Below are 16,223 nucleotides of genomic sequence, written 5' to 3'. Positions count from 1 at the left end.
TAGTTGCCCGGTTCTCCTCTCGATCCTTTTTTGAAAATTGGTGTGACGTTTGCTTTCTTCCAGTCGTCTGGTATCTGTCCAGTTCTGATTGACAGGTTTGCAAGTTTTTGCAATAACTCTCCGATTTCAACCTTCAATTCCTTCAAGACTCTCGGGTGAATTTCATCCGGTCCAGGGGATTTGTCACTTTTAAGTTTGTCGATCTGGTAGTATATCTGATCCAAGTTCACTTCAACTGTGGTGAGGCTGTCCTCTATTTCTCCTGTAAACAGTTTCTCCGCTTCAGGTATTGTTGAGGTGTCCTCCTTCGTAAAGACGGAGGCAAAGAAGGAATTTAGTTTGTCTGCGATTTGTTTATCTTCCTTGATGTACCCTTTTATTCCCTTGTCGTCCAGGGGTCCCACTGCCTCTTTTGCAGGTTTTTTCCCCTTCACGTATCTAAAAAAGGGCTTGAAGTTTTTGGCCTCCCGGGCTATTTTTTCCTCATAGTCCTGTTTTGCATCCCTCACCGCTTTGTGACATTTCTTCTGATCATCTTTATGTTTGTTCCAGGCTTCGGTTGTCTTCGTGCATTTCCATATTTTGAAAGAGTCCTTCTTTTCTTTTATGGCTTCCTTCACCTGTATGGTAAGCCATGCCGGTTCTCCTTTGCCTTTAGTTCTCCGATCTTTAGAAATCCTCGGAATGTAGAGATCTTGTGCTTCTGCAATAGTATTTTTCAATAGGCACAGAACTCAATTTCCCCGTCCCAGCAAGTTTTGTCTGTGTCTCTGCCCCATTCCTGTAAGCTCTACCTTAACTGCACAAGTCTCGGTCACTTATAATTTTAAAGTGTTTAAGGTTTGTGCAGATGAGTACAGAGCTTGCAGGAATGGGGCAGGGACAGGAAAAGAACTTGCCGAGACAAAACAGGAAAATGAGTTCCTCTGGGGATGGGGGAAAATTTGTCCCCATGTCATTCTCTAGTAGGAACTATAGCCATGGTTTTGTGAAGAGAAGTGCAGTTGGGAGGAGGAAGCTGGCCAAAGGAAGTAAACACCTGCGGGAGGGAGGAAGGGATGAATTTGGGAAGCAAAGGACGACAAGGGGTGTGCTGGCACAGAAAGGGAGAAGCAGGGTCATGTTGGGACACAGAAGGAAGGGAGGGAGCACAAACTTCGGACAAAGGATGGAAGGAAGAAATAGAGGGAGCATGAATTTGGGACATAGGATGGAACAATGGGAGGGAGTGAGGGAAAGATGCTGAGGTGGGGAGGGAATAGAAGACTTGTTGGGCATAGGTGTCTGAGAGAAAGGGAAAGATGGTACACATGGAGACATGAAGAAAGCGATGAATTGTTGGGCATAGGGAAAGAGAGAAATATTAGACATGGTGGTGGGAGAAGAGTGAGGTACAGATGCATGGGGGAAGAAAGATGAGGGAGAAATGTTGGATGTGGTTTTGGAGAGGGAATAGTGGGACGGGTGAAGAACAAAAGTACTGTATTTTTCATTCTATAAGACACACCCTTCCATAAGACACACACCCCTGAAGAGGAGGAAAAACCAAGGAAAAAAATTTCCTCCTCTCCAAGGGGTGTGTCTGGTGCTGGGAAGCCTGAAACAATCCACCCACAGCATGAAGATGGCTGCCCGTAACGCCCCCCCCCAAAAAAAAAAAACCCCTTTTTAAAGTTACAGTGGTCCAGCGTGCTCTCCTGCTGGACGGCTGGCTTTGGTAGTATTTTGTATTAAAGTTTTTGAGTTGTGGAATGAAATGTCTGAGTTTCCATTATTTCTTTTTTTTTATATTTATTTATTGAATTCTTCAAATTATTACACAAGCACTTCAATATAGATTTACATCATTAATCAAAAAACTTAATACACCTAACATCACTACAGTAATGCAAGGAAAAGAAAAAGTAAAAATTATTTAGTCCACAAACTTAAAATATAGATCCAAGTATTAGTATAATAATAAGGAAATATACTTATTAATTACAAGAACAGCTCAGGAGACAATAATGTAAACCCCCGACAGCCTGGACTTAGACTGCTGGTGGAGCTATTGGACCAATCATCACTCCCCCCACCCTTCCTTAGCAGATATAAACTCCAACAATTGCTTTGGTTTGAAAAATAAAAAATGTTTTCCTTGTAGTGAAACACAGCATTTTGCTGGAAATTTCAAAATAAAGGATGCTCCCAGAGCCAAGGCTCTAGATTTATAAAGAAGAAATTATTTCCGCCTCTTCTGTGTCACTTGAGAGATATCAAGAAAAATCCAAATTGCCGAACCAAAGAACTTATCCATTTCCATTATTTCTTATGGGGGAAATTTGCTTTGATATATGAATGTTTTGGATTATAAGCATGTTTTTGGAACAAATTATTGTCCAAGGACTGGATTAAGAAGCACTGCCCTAAGGTCCACTCTACATTGCTGGCAGAAGTCAGCATACTTTCAGCAACATGATAGTATCTCTTAGAATCACCATGGCCTGGTTCCCACCAGTCATACTTTCCTAATCATCTACCTCAGGTCCTCACATCTTCCACTTTTTCATATATGCCCCCTTCATAGGGTCCACCCAATTTCTCCCTCCTCTCTCCCCCCTACCCATCATCCTCCATACAACTAATAACCTTGCCACTTGTTCTCACTTGATGACAACTGCTTTTGTTACCACTGAAGGAACAGCTGTTTCCTAACTCCTTACCATGCAATCTGGTTCTCTGAGTTTGAGATGTGCAATACAAGAACTTCAGGCTAGTCTTGAAGTGTAAGTTTCACCAGACATCTACCACCCCTTTCTGTGAAAATACATTCCTGATAATTCATGAGTCTGCCCCACAACCCAATATTCTCAGTGTTCTGTGCACTCCCATGCCCTCTGGACCCAAGGTGATGACATTTATAGGATACTGTTGTTTAACATGGATCAATAACAACAAAAAACACCCCATGTACATGGATTAATGGCTTTTGCACTGTTGGCATTTGCCTAAAAAGCTGGTCTTGCTCCTTGGGCACACCTTGGAGCATCTCATCTTCAATGGCTTTGTCTTTCTATTTACTCTATATTTGGATTTTTGGAGTTTCAGGATGTTTTGCCCTATGCTTCCATTTGCTAGTCATCATATAGCTCAGGACAGGTGACACCTGACAGCTGCTTTCCTAATGCTTCACTAGGTTAAGTTCTACTAGCAAGTTGTTTCACCAGGATCACTTTCCATTCCCAAATCCACCTCATGATTGAGATTACTCCCCAGAAATGCCATCTTCTCACTGGGAGCTTTGGATGGGACTCCTTAATATCTATTGTTCACATACTAAGACTCTGGCCACCTCTGATCTGGTGTTTGGTTCTGGCCTTCAAGTCTGGCAACTTAGCTTTTGAATTTCTTATCTCATTGTTATCAAATTGGGATATGTGGAGGGAAGGCTGCAGCAATACTGCTGAAAGGTTACAGGAAAGAAAAATGTCTGCCTTTATGTGGATGCAATGAAGATTGGAAACAAGAGGAAATTGAACGTATGAGAAGTAATTTACAAAAATTAGAAGCTTGCCATTTAAGCTTTAATGTGAAGAAATGTGCAGTGAAGCATTTGGGATACAGAAATCCAAAGCTGTATACGATAGAAAATAAGAGCCCAATAAGACCAACCTTGACATAAGTGTCCAAGGATCTCAAGATTACATTACATTAGTGATTTCTATTCGCCATTACCTTGCGGTTCAATGCAGATTACAGAAGAGGATTTCTGGACATATCCAGAGGTGTTAGAGTGATAGGAGACTTGCTTCAGAGGATTGAAATGTTTCATACGGTGTTAGTCTTCATGGATTTCTTGAATAGCAGAGTTTTTATTTCTTTTCTGAAAAAGTTTTGAAGTCTGGGGTCGCGATCAGTAGATTGGAGAGTTGGTGGTCTAGATTTGCTGCCTGTGTGGCTAGAAGGCCATCGTACAATTTTTTCCGTTTGATATCTCTGATTGGAGGGTATGTGAATGGAGTCTGGGTTCTCCTGTGTCTGGTTGTGGTAGTTTGGATTAGGCGGTTGTTCAAGTAGGTTGGGCTGTCACCATTTATGGATTTAAATAATAATCAGTAGACTTTAAATAGTATTCTTTTTTGAATTGGGAGCCAGTGTGAGTCGAGGTATGCCTCGGTGATGTGGTTGTGTTTTCTTACTGAATAGATTAGTCTCAGGGCTGTGTTTTGTACTGTTTGTAGTTGTTTTATCATTGTTGCAGGGCAGGGTAAAAAGAGGATGTTACAGTACTCGAGGAGACTTAGGACTAGGGACTGGACCATGAGCTGGAATTGTTTTCTGTCGAATAATTTTCGAACTTGCCTTAGGTTTCTCATGACTGCAAATGATTTCTGTATTGTTTTGTTGATTTGTAGTTGGTGCAGCATCTGTCTATCGTCATTCCCAGAAGTTTTAGAGTGGGTTGAATGGGGTATGTGATTGAGTTTACTAGGTTTGTTATGGTTGGGGGTTTTATTTTTTCGAGAAGTATGAATTTTGTTTTGTCTGGGTTCAGTTTTAGTTTGTGGTCTTTCATCCATGTTGCCATTGTTTCTAGAGTTCTGTGTAGTGTGTCTGTCATGGTGGCCATTGGCTGATCAAAAGGAAGGAGAATGATGATGTCTGCTTAGCTATAGGTTAAGCCTATTTTGTCTAGGCAGGTGCCGAAGGATGCAATGTAGAGATTGAAGAATGTCGGGGATAATGGCAAACCTTGGGGTAAGCCACAGGGGTTAGACCATGGTTCTGATTTTTCTTTCTCTTTACTCCGTAGGTCCTGGATTGTAGCAATCCTTGAAACCATGTGTGTACTTTGCATGTGATTCCTATTGTATCTAGTATTTGTAGCAGGATGTTGTGGTCTACCAGGTCAAATGCTGTGGCGAGATCTATCAGCATTTTTTTACCTGTGCTGAGGTGTTGTCTAGCTGTGTCCATAAGGGAGTCTAGTAGTGTCTCAGTGCTGAAATTGGTTCTGAATCCAGACTGTATAGGGTGGAGCAAATTGTGGTTTTCTAGGTAGTTGGTGAAGAGTTTAGCTACAAGGCCTTCCATTAGCTTGACATAAAGTAGAATTGAGGCTACGGGTCTGTAGTTAGATGGTTGATCTGTTGCTCCTTTTGGGTCTTTCAAGATCGGGATGACGATGATTTTGGAGAGATCTTGTGGGAAAAGACCATCTGTGAGCATGGTTTGTATCCATTGTATGAGGAGAGTGCAGAATTTTAGGCTGGAGGTTTTTAATAGGTATGGAGGGCATTGGTTGAGGTCGCAAGCTGCATGGCTGTATTTTTTATAGAGTTTGTTAAGGTTTGTATTGTGGAGAAGTGGGACCAGGTTCTATCTGCTGCAGCCAATTCTTTTTCTGTGGGGGGCATTGTGATATCTTCTAGGTGGGTTGGGGTTCCTGCAAAATTTGTCCTGGCAGTTGTAATTTTGTTTTTAAAGTATTCAGCTAAAAGGGTGGCTGAAGGGGGAGGGTTGTCGTGTCTGAGTTTTTTTAGTAATTGGAAGTTTTTTTTGTCTTGGGCCTCTATGCCTATTTGGTTTGTGTAGTATATGTCTGTCTTTTTTCTTTTAGTTTTAGTTTGTATTATTGGTTTAGTTTTTTTCCATGCTGCTCGTGTGTTCTTGGTTACTCTTTCTCCATTTTCTTTCTAGTCGTCTGCATTGTCTTTTGAGTAGGAGTAGTTCGTTGTCGAACCATTTGTCTGATCGTCTGCTGATTCTGGTTTTTGTTTGTATTGGGGCTAGCTCGTCTAGGGTAGTTGTACTTATATTGCACCATTGTGAGATGAAGTCTTTGGGGTCACATTCTTGGATTGTAGCGTCTGTTTTATTCCAGAATTTGGAGGGGGTCGATATATGTATGTGTATGTATGTAGGTTAAGCTTTGGGATTTTAGTTTGGTTTTGCCTTTGGCTCAGTTGATATTGAAGATGTATGTGTAATGGTCTGAACAGATGGATCTGGACCATTTTCCATTTGAGATTTGAATCTCTGATAGAATGGGCTGTTGGGTCATGAAGGCTGCAATGTCTAGTTGGTGACCTTTCTCTTGTGTGGTTTGTGGGTCTAAGATCTTGTAGGTTAAGGCTTTGAGGCAAGATTGTAGGTTTTCTACTTGTTTAGAGGTATGGTCTTCGAGATAGAGGTTTATATCTCCTAGGATTAGGTTGTAAGTTGCCGTTAGTGAATTTCGGTGTATAAAATCTTCGAATTCTGGTCTTGCTGTGTTCCAATTCCCTGGTGTTATGTATCAGAGAATGCAAGTTATGGATCATTTTAGTGTGGTGCATGAAAGTTGGCAGGCTAGTAGATCCATGTGTGGGGTGGACATTTTGTCTAGTATGTTTAAGTTTAGGGAGTTTCTGACTAAGATGGCTAGACCTCCTCCTCGTTTTTTTCCCCTGCAGACCACTGTTATCTTGTATGCCTTCGGGAAAACTTCCATTATCCTGGGGTCCGATCTGAGGTTAGCTAGGTTTCAGTGAGGAAGAGGCAGTCTAGATTTTCAGTTATTATCCAATCCTTTATGTGTTCTGTCTCTGGGTCTAGAGTTCTGATGCTTATGTAGGCACATGTTAGTGTGGTGTATTCTGTTTGCACACTATTTGTTGTTTTGGGGTAGACAAGTGCTCTTGGTTGGGGGTGTGGTTTAGTCCTGGAAAGGTTTGTTGGTCTTCTCCTCCTTGTTGGTGTGATGATGTGGTGTATGCAGGTCTGGGAGTTTATGTTACCGTTTGTAATGGTTTTCCTTGCTGGGTGGTAAATTCTATTTGTAGCTGAAATAATTGGTATTGGGGAGATGTTTGCTGCAGTCTTCCAGTTGGTTAGGAACAAGATGATCAGTTGGATAGTTTATGTTTGTGATATAGCTTTCATTGTGAAAGATAGGAAATAACAAAATAGCAGTGCCAAAGGAAAGGGGAACTTTTAAATAAGCAAGGTTTCCCACTGAGCCCTCCAACTGGCTCAGCGGCTGGAGCGTCGGTGAGGGGCGGAGTGCTCTCCCACGCCCGAGGGGATCCTCAGTTGCTCCGGGAAGATCAAAATAGCAAAACAATGTGACAAAGTACCTTGTTTCCCCAAAAATAAGAGTGTCATATTAATTTGGGGCCCAAAAAACACACTAGGTCTTATTTTCGGGGGTATGTATATGATCATCTTTCCCTTCCTCTCCTTCACCCCAATTCTTCCTCTTTCCTTTTTCTCCCCCACATGTGCAGCATCTTTCCTCCCCTCACCCATCCCCTTGTGCCTTCCCTCTGCAGCATCTTTCTATCCCTTCCATCTCTCGTGCAGCAGAACCTTTGCCCAGCTTCCATCATTCTCTCCTGCCCACCCCTCATGCAGATCCCTTGCCCAGCTTCCACCCTTCCCACCCTCATGCAGCAGGACCTTTTCCCAGCTTCCATCCTTCCCTCCCTCCCTCCTATCCCTTGTGCAGCAGAACACCGCCACCGCCCCACCACCACCACGCAGCCATCTTTCCCTCCCATCCAAAACACCAACCGCGAACCCTACATACCGGTACCTCCCTCCAAATCAGCATCTGGCCGGCAGCATTCTAAACAGGCTGCTTCAGCATTGTCTGCCAGTGAATTCCCTCTGCCATATCACTGATGTCATCAGTAATGCGGCAGAGAGAATAACAAGCACACCAGGCTGAAGTAGCCTGTTTAGAGTGCTGCCAGCCAGCCGCCAATTTGGAGGGAGGTACCGGTATGTAGGGCTCGCTCGCTGTCAGTGGTTCAAATGGGAGAGAAGGATGGCTCTGGAGGGCAGGAAGCGATGCCGGCAAATCCCAACTAGGGCTTATTTTTGGGGTAGGGCTTACATTAAGACCTACCTTAAAAATCATACTAGGGCTTATTTTCAGGGTAGGTCAGCCAAGGGCTGCACTGAGAGGGGCATAACCCGAATACATATACAGTAACATCAGCAGATAAGACATGCAGTCTGCCCAACAAGGTGGCCAGAGTTTAATCCGGCATGCACAGGTTCTACTTCATTAAAACACTGTCTTTCCCTACCAATTTTGGGGCACAGACTATAAAAGTGTTCCTGGCACCAGTCCTTCTATCCAACTACTGTATTTGTTGAAGCCCACTCCAGCCTTGATTCTGATCTGCTTTTTTGCCATTTACAAGACCCAAACCATAGAAGTCTGCTCGACACTGGTCTTACTATCCAATCTCTGAAGCTACTATCAAAGCTCACTCCAGTTATGAGACCATTTAATTTTTGCCTTAATTATCAATACTTTTAGACCGTTATTCCATGAATTATATGCATGGTAAAAAGCTTAATGACCACAAATTATGCTTGAATTTCTCTACATCTAAGGCTATTTGGTTTATGAAGCATGTGCCTCTCTGCCTGGTGCTGCCTCACTAGTGAGGAAGCACCTTTATTGCTTCCAAACTCATCACAACAATTATTTTAAGATTCTGCTATTTTCTAAGGCCTTGAATTTTTAAATGATTGGGTTATCTTTCACAGCTCTTCATAAAATCAGACTGGTTAAAACTTGGCTTGGTGCTCAGGACCTTAAGCCACTACTTCACTCTTAAGATCTATAACATGCCTTCCATTGGTCTCCCTCAAATGACCTTAATTCAGAGCACAGTTGTTAATGGGTACATGGAGATCTGATCATATCTCCACTACTGGCTAGACAAACACTGGCTCCCAGTTGCCTTCTGCTTCATAAAATACCAATTCTTATCCACCATGCTTTGCATGCAGATAAACCAGCATATTTAGTGACCCATCTTCATCACCAACTCCCCTTCATAGATCCTTCTCTGCTCACTGCAGGCCTTGTCATCTCTTTACCATCTCATATTCATTATCTTCCCGTTTCATTTGCATATTTAGTTTCTGGTCTCTGGAATGCCCCTCTATCTTTTGTGGAATTGTTTTAGTACATGTAAAAAGCAAAGCACAAAAACAGGGTTGTTGAGATGACTGCTTTTGGATTATTTTCACAGAGTTTGTTCTATCTCTTGTGTTTGTTTAGTAAACATAAAACATGTTTTTTCCTAACAAGCACTTGAAGGACTGACTGGGTTCCTGCTTGTACATTTTGTCCTTTTCTGCATGGTCTCTGATGAGCCCTGGCTGAAAGAGTAAGCAAGCAAATTTTGCCAATAAAGATCATCATGATTTCCAAGATCTACGGCTTATTTTCCTCACTGAAAGATATTTGCTTCCAACACATCAGTATCTTTCAGATACAAATATCCTCTATAGTATGTATGTCTTTAAGTCTCATATGCATTTTTGAGATGGCCTCATACTTATTTTATGGCCGTTAACATATCTAAATTGAGGCATGACCTTCAGAATTATGTACTGTATACCAGGTGAGGCATCATCAATGAAATATGTAGTATGCTAATACCTTTTTTTTAATTTATTTATTATGTAGCAATAAAAGTACAACTTTGCAAAGCACCCACAAACACACACATGGGGGGATACTGTATTTATAGTTAAGGTTGTACCATGTGATCTTGATATCCGTCGATGCTTTGAAGGAGTGCTGGAGTCTGTACCTCTGGGCCTCGATGTGCCATACTCAGACTGGGCTGGTACCGAGGGAATCGATGTAAGCACTGGTGCTGTTTGCAGTTTAAACAAGTCACTGAACTCCCTCCAAAAGAACTTTTTCAATTGGTCCTGGCCGAACTGCACAGGTAATGTTGGTTCAACAGGTGGTACCATTGGTGCTGCAGGTTGTCGAGAGGTGGGTGACCTCGATGAGGAAGCACGCCCTATAGGGGAGACAGTCTGCATAGAAGGGGGACCGATGATGGCATATGCATTTGGCATGCATTGAGATACTGAAGATGCCTGCAATGCTGATGGAGTAGAGCATGGCTTCTTAGCAGGTTTACCCGATTCAGAAAGCGACCAACATCGAGAGAGGCTTTGATGCCAGTACCAATGGCATCGATTTGTCGCCAGAGGCCATGGTCAGTCCAAACAAGTTCTGCTGGATGCGTCAAGCCTTGAGTGTTTTTGTAAAGTAGAATAGCGGATACAGATGCAAGTGCCCACTCAATGCTCTGCGTCCAGACACTGAATGCACTAGCTGTGCAGGTCAGTGATGGGAGATGGGCAGTTAGCAATGAGTGTACTTTTTGAACCTGGCAGAAGGCCTCGACATGTGAGGAAAAATCTCCAACGGCTAAGTCAAAAACTCAATGGTTGCATTCCAAGATGAAAAAAAAAAACAGAGGGAAGGCGCAACTGAGGAAAAACTGAATGTTTCTTTTCTTTTTTATTAAAAGAAAACAGAACCGAAGAAAGAAACTTTTACTGCTAAGAAAAGAAAAACCAAGCAGATTAAGGCAAAAAGGTGTTGGAAAGGCAACATGATTTGGACAGAGTTCAAAACACAACTTCGCTCTGCAAAGCATGAAAAACTGAGGAACTGCAAGTCAATGTCGGATTTGAAGGCACGCGAAGCTTCTTAAGAAGTTTAAAATAACAGCACACTTTTAGCACTGTCCATAACGGGATCTGTGGATGACGTCACCCACATGAGAAGAATATGCTGCCTGCTTGTCCAAAGATTAAGAGGTTAGCTTTCATAAACTAGAAAAGATAGCAGAAAGCGAGGCAAAAATATCTGGAAAAATTAAGAGAAGCTGGTCAAGTAGTCAGGAAAGCAAAGATACAAATGGAAGAAAAAATAGCTGATAAGGTAAACAGGGGACAAGACATTTTATAGGTATATTAGTGATAGGAAGAATTGCAAAAGTGGCATTGTAAGACTTAAAGGTGAAGGGGAGACATATGTAGAAGCTGATAAAGGTAAGGCTGGTTTGCTTAACAAATATTTATGTTCTACATTCACAGATGAAGTGCCAGGAGCAGGACTACAGAAGACAAATAGTGATAGAGGTGATGTAGACCCTGATCGATTTTCAAAGGATTTTGTTCTTGAAGAGCTAGCTAAACTGAAGGTGGACAAAGCAATGGGGCCAGATAGCGTACATCTGAGGGTACTAAAGAACTTAGGGAAGTTCTGGTGGCTCCACTGTCTGACCTTTTCAATGCTTCTCTAGAATCAGGAATGATACCAGAGGACTGGAGAAGGATAGATGTGGTCCCTCTCCCTCTCCACAAAAATGGAAGTAAGGAAGAAGTAGGAAACTACAAGCCAGTAAGTCTGACTTCCGTGGTAAGTAAATTTATGGAAACATTTTTGAAACAGAGAATGCTGAAGATTAAGAACATAAGAATAGCCTTACTAGTTCAGCCAGATTCTCATTACTTTCAAGGTTTTGAAAGCAGATGAGCCACACTCTCTCGTATATTTTCTCACTTCCTAAGTAGCTGGTAGGAACTTGAGATCCATAAATAAGCAAATTGCTTACAATGCCATCATACAAAAAAAATTGTACATAAACATGTTTGAGACCCAATTTTCTCTGTAACTGGTCTAAGATATTGGAATGTGATCCCTTTGGTACTTAAAACAATATCATCAGTGAATAAGTTTAAAGAAAATCTAAAGACCTCTCTTTTCGGATGATTATTCATAGGTATAAAGGGTGGTACTGTTGGCATCAATAAAACCAAAAGAAATATTTCCTGATGTATCCTCTTTTCTGTAAAAGTTTTTTATTTCTTCCTTGAACGTCAGAGAGGAAGTTCTGGGCCAGCCAATCACTGCCATTCAGTTGAGGATGGGCTGGCGTGAGCTTTGACAAAGACTCCAGTAGATGGAACCAATGCACAGTATCAGGCAGAGCTCTGGGTTTCTGGCCCAGAAATATTTAAGAAAAAGAACAATTTAAAGTAAATCATTAAGTTGTAGAGACAGTATGTCGGGCAGACTGGATGGACCATTCGGGTCTTTATCCGCCATCAATTTCTATGTTACTTACCTGAGGGCTTTGATCATCCTGCCCCAACAATTCTAGTTTAAAGCCTTCCTCAGCAGGTTAGCCAGTCTGTTGCTGAAGACACTTCTTCCCTTCTTTCATAGATGCACACCATCCCTACTCAGCACCCCTTGAAAAAATGTCAACCCATGGTCCAGGAAGCCGAAACCCTCTTGAGGACACCATCCATGCATTTATCTCCAGGATGTGAGCTTCTCTGCCCAGGCCTTTACCCTCAATAGGGAGGATCGATGAGAATACCACCTGTGTACCCGAATGCTTTACCTTTTCTCCCGCAGCCATAAAGTCACTTCTGATATGTTCAGATGGGTACCTAGCAGTGTCATTAATGCCAACATGGATGAGAAGCACTGGATAATAGTCATTAGGCTTCATGAGTCTCGGCAAGTTTTCCATAACATTTTGGATTTTGGCACCAGGCAAATAGCATACCTCCCAGGGCATCATGTTTGGTCTGCATATGGACACCTCTGTACCCCTCAGAAGGGAATCACCAACCACCACTATCTTATGTCTCCTAGTGGTCTTGAGCATGAGCTTTAGTCCTTCCTCTCCCTGGTATGCTGTCATCTCCTCCACTTCCAGGGCTGCATACCGGTTCTTCAGTTCAATGGTAGATTCAGTTCAATGGTAGATAGAGTTACACTATCAATCCTGCAGGGTCCTGTAATCCAAGTCCAGCTTTCCCCTCATCACAGCCTTTTGTTCCCCACTGCTGGAAATCTCTGATGCCTCATGAAGCATTTCTTTGATGCACCTCTCATTCTCACGGATGCTTCTCGGACTTACCACCTCTTTTCTCAGTTCATTTAGTTCCTTCATGAGGGATTCAAGCTGAAGAAAGCTTGCACATAAAACCACTCACTCTACCTTGTTAACACTTTCTGTTTGCATAGAGACGGAAGCTGTAACCTGAACAACAGCTTTGGTCACACAATGCTTCCCAGCCATACTGTGGATGCAGAAGTATTTGTACCTGATGAGAAGGGAAAAAAAAAAAAAAAATTCTGCACAAGCAATGCCATGTTCCTAATTGGCTGAAGTTCTGATAAAATCAAAAGATCAGCCTTGTGGAGGTGGGAAGGAATTAAAAACTAAACAGACTTTCCTCAAATGCTATCTGTGCTCTAATCTGACGTTATGCTCTGAAATATAAACCTAAAACACTAATCTAGACTAAAACACTTTTTTTTATATAAAATTTTAACGTAAAGGCTACACTATTGCTCAAAGTGACTTTGCTGAAAAATCAGAGTACAGAACTCAAAAAGTAAAAGGCACGACCAATGAAATAGCCTACTGAAGCCTAAGTTTACCTTTTTCCAAGTTTGAGTGCTAGCAGTTAATATATTCCAAAATGTAGTTTCTTCCCTTTAGCAGATCCTCTCAGCACCTCTTCAGCTGTGCTTCTAAATTATAAATGGTGTCAGCTACATGTCCTGGATGAGTCACCTTGCACTGATCCTGGCATTTTGAATTCTTGTTAAATCAGGCACTATTGTTTTAACTGAAAGGCAACTAAACAAAAGAGTAGTTTCTAACTGCCTAACTGAAAACCCTTTGCAAATAATATGCTCTGTATGACTTTTTTCCTAGCTGTATTTTAAACTAATGTTAAACACTAAACAGACTTTGGTGTCCCACTACCTGATATTTGCGCCGGCCCGGCAAACCTGGAAGTGGGTCTGTAAAACAGCAAAGTTGTCCTCTGGGATTTCTTTATACTTGCCCATCCAGGGCAATGGAGCCTTTCAGCCGGGATTACAAAACACCTCCTTCCAGAGGTGGAGTGTGCAGGGACTTCAATACCTTTTCCACTTATTCTTGGAGGAGAGGAGAATGGCAACTTTTGCAGAATTATGCCAGACTTTTGATTTACAACCCAATGACTTCTTTGCCTATTTCCAGATCCGACATTATGTTCAGTCTCTACCAGGGGATCATCTTACTGAGGACACTCGGGACGCCCTTTCGGAACTCTTTAGTCTATCTGCACAACAGAGGATTCCTCTTTGTTTTCACATTGTGGGGATCCAGGACTGCCAATCTGGCCCCAATTTGGACATTTTGGCCACAGCATGGGCAGAGGACTTGCAATGCACATTAACGGCCCTGCAGATACAGCGAGTACTGAAGCATATTCAGAAGGTGTCTCCTAATATCACTCACTGGGAAATGCAATTGAAAATTGTTCTGAGATTCTATATTTCACCGGGACGAGCACCCAGGATGGGGTTCACCGCATCCCATTCTTGCCCGAAATGTAACCAGACTCATGCCTCTTTGGGCCATATGCTTTGGACCTGCCCTAAAATTCTGCAGTTTTGGAGACATCTAGGGCATTATATTACGACGCTTTGGGGGAGGCGCTGGCTCCCACAACAGAGAGCATTATTTGGATATTACAACTTAGCCACGCCTAAGCCCAAGGGAATGTCAGCTTTCGTAACTAGAGTGATCCTGATGGGGAAGAAGGCCATACTCATTAACTGGCTGTCCCGTGAGCCCCCGACTTATGCACAATGGAGATCGCTGATGATAATCCATGCCACGCTGGAACGGCGACTGGTAGGAGACTTGGATTGTGGACCGGGTCATATATTTTCTCAGACCTGGGAATGTTTCTGGCAGGATCTCACCCCACATGCTCGCAGTAGACTCTTGAATCTTTAAGTTTAACTCAGACTCTCAGTTTTGTCTCTAGCACTGGACTCGGGATGGGGAGGGATAGGGAGTAGGGGGGATATGATTGCCCTGTGGTTTATTGGATGATTCTGCTTATTGTATTTGCTTGTTTATAGTTGAAACAATAAAAAACAATTGAACATAAACACTAAACAGACTTTCCCCAACTGCTATCTGTGCCCTAATCTGATCTTTTATGCTCTGAAATACAACCTAAAATACTAATCTAAACACTTTTTATACATAAGAACATAAGTATAGTCTTACTGGGTCAGACCAATGGTCCATCTAGCCCAGTATCCAGTCTTCACGGAGGCCAATCCAAGTCACACAAGTACCTGGCAAAAACCCAAATAGTAGCATTCCATACCACCGATCCAGGGCAAGCAGCGGCTTCTCCCATGTCTGTCTCAACAGCAGATAGACTTTTCCTCTAGGAAAGTGTCCAAACCTTTTTCAAAAGCAGCTACATTAACCATTACCACATCCTCTGGCAACGCATTCTAGAGCTTAACTATTCTCCAGGTGAAAAAAATATTTCCTCTTATTGGCTTTAAAAGTATTACTCTAACTTCGAGTGTCCCCTAGTCTTTGTAAATCTTGATGCAGTAAAAAAAAAAAAAAAAACAATCCACTTGTATCCATTATACCACTCAGGATTGTGTAGACTTCAATGATCTCCCCTCAGCCATGTCTTTTCCAAACTGAGAGTCCTAACCTTTTTAGTCTTTCCTCATACAAGAGAAGTTCCATTCCCTTTATCATCTTGGTTGCTTTTTTTTTTAACCTTTTCTAAAGCGGCTATATTTTTAAGATACGGACACCAGAACTGAATGCAATACTCAAGATGATGTCACACCATTAAGCAATACAGAGGCATTATAATATTCTAGTCTTGTTTACTATCCCTTTTCTAATAATTCCTAGCATCTTATTTGCTTTCTTGGCCACCACTGCTGCACATTGGGAAGGTCTCAGTGTATTGTCCACGATGACACCCAGATCTTTTTCTTGAGCACTGACCCCCAAGGTGGACACTAGCATCTGGTAACAATGATTTGGATTAATCTTTCCAATGTGCGTCACACTGCATTTGTCCACATTAAATTTCAGCCATTTGGATGTCCAGTCTTCCAATTTCCTATGGTCTTCCTGCAGTATTTCACCATCCGCAAGCGTTTTAACAACTTTAAACAGTTTGTCATCTGCAAATTTAATCACCTCAATCGTCGTTTCAACTTCCAGATCATTTATAAATACGTTAAATAGTAGAAGTATAGATCCTTCCTCACTCCGAGATACCAGCTTTGTCAAGGGTTCTCAAGGGCTGCTGCTTGAACCTGTAATACATAATGCTCTCTTTACTTAAAAATACTTCTCCATACTCTTACTATGCTTATCATACCTAAATATTGCTTTGCATTCCAGCGATTCACCTGGTTATTTTCACCTCATAGATGTTACCATACTTAATCCCAACTTTACTCACATAGTCACTCTAACTGTATATTTTAATTCCAGCTTATCCTACCTGTTAACTTTATTGTGAAACATTCTCTCTCATTGTACTTTTTAGACTTCAAACACACAGAGCAC

The 16,223-nt window shown here is 42.0% G+C and overlaps 1 protein-coding gene across 3 annotated transcripts in view; it reads right to left on the bottom strand.

Annotated features, from left to right (window-relative positions):
* Window positions 1–16,223, bottom strand: part of ADNP2 (ADNP homeobox 2) — a 90,180-nt gene that overhangs the window by 11,590 nt on the left and 62,367 nt on the right. The window contains exon 3 of one of the 3 annotated variants that reach the window (XM_033934469.1): window positions 15,849–15,967. The exons of the other annotated variants lie outside the window; for them this stretch is intronic. The gene's annotated coding sequence lies outside the window, so the exon portion shown is untranslated. The remainder of the gene's footprint in view (window positions 1–15,848; window positions 15,968–16,223) is intronic. 3 annotated transcript variants of the gene reach the window in all.

This window comes from Geotrypetes seraphini, chromosome 2 (assembly GCF_902459505.1).
Source record: "Geotrypetes seraphini chromosome 2, aGeoSer1.1, whole genome shotgun sequence".
Taxonomy (NCBI): Eukaryota; Metazoa; Chordata; class Amphibia; order Gymnophiona; family Dermophiidae; genus Geotrypetes; species Geotrypetes seraphini.
This window is presented reverse-complemented; position numbering and strand designations above follow the sequence as displayed.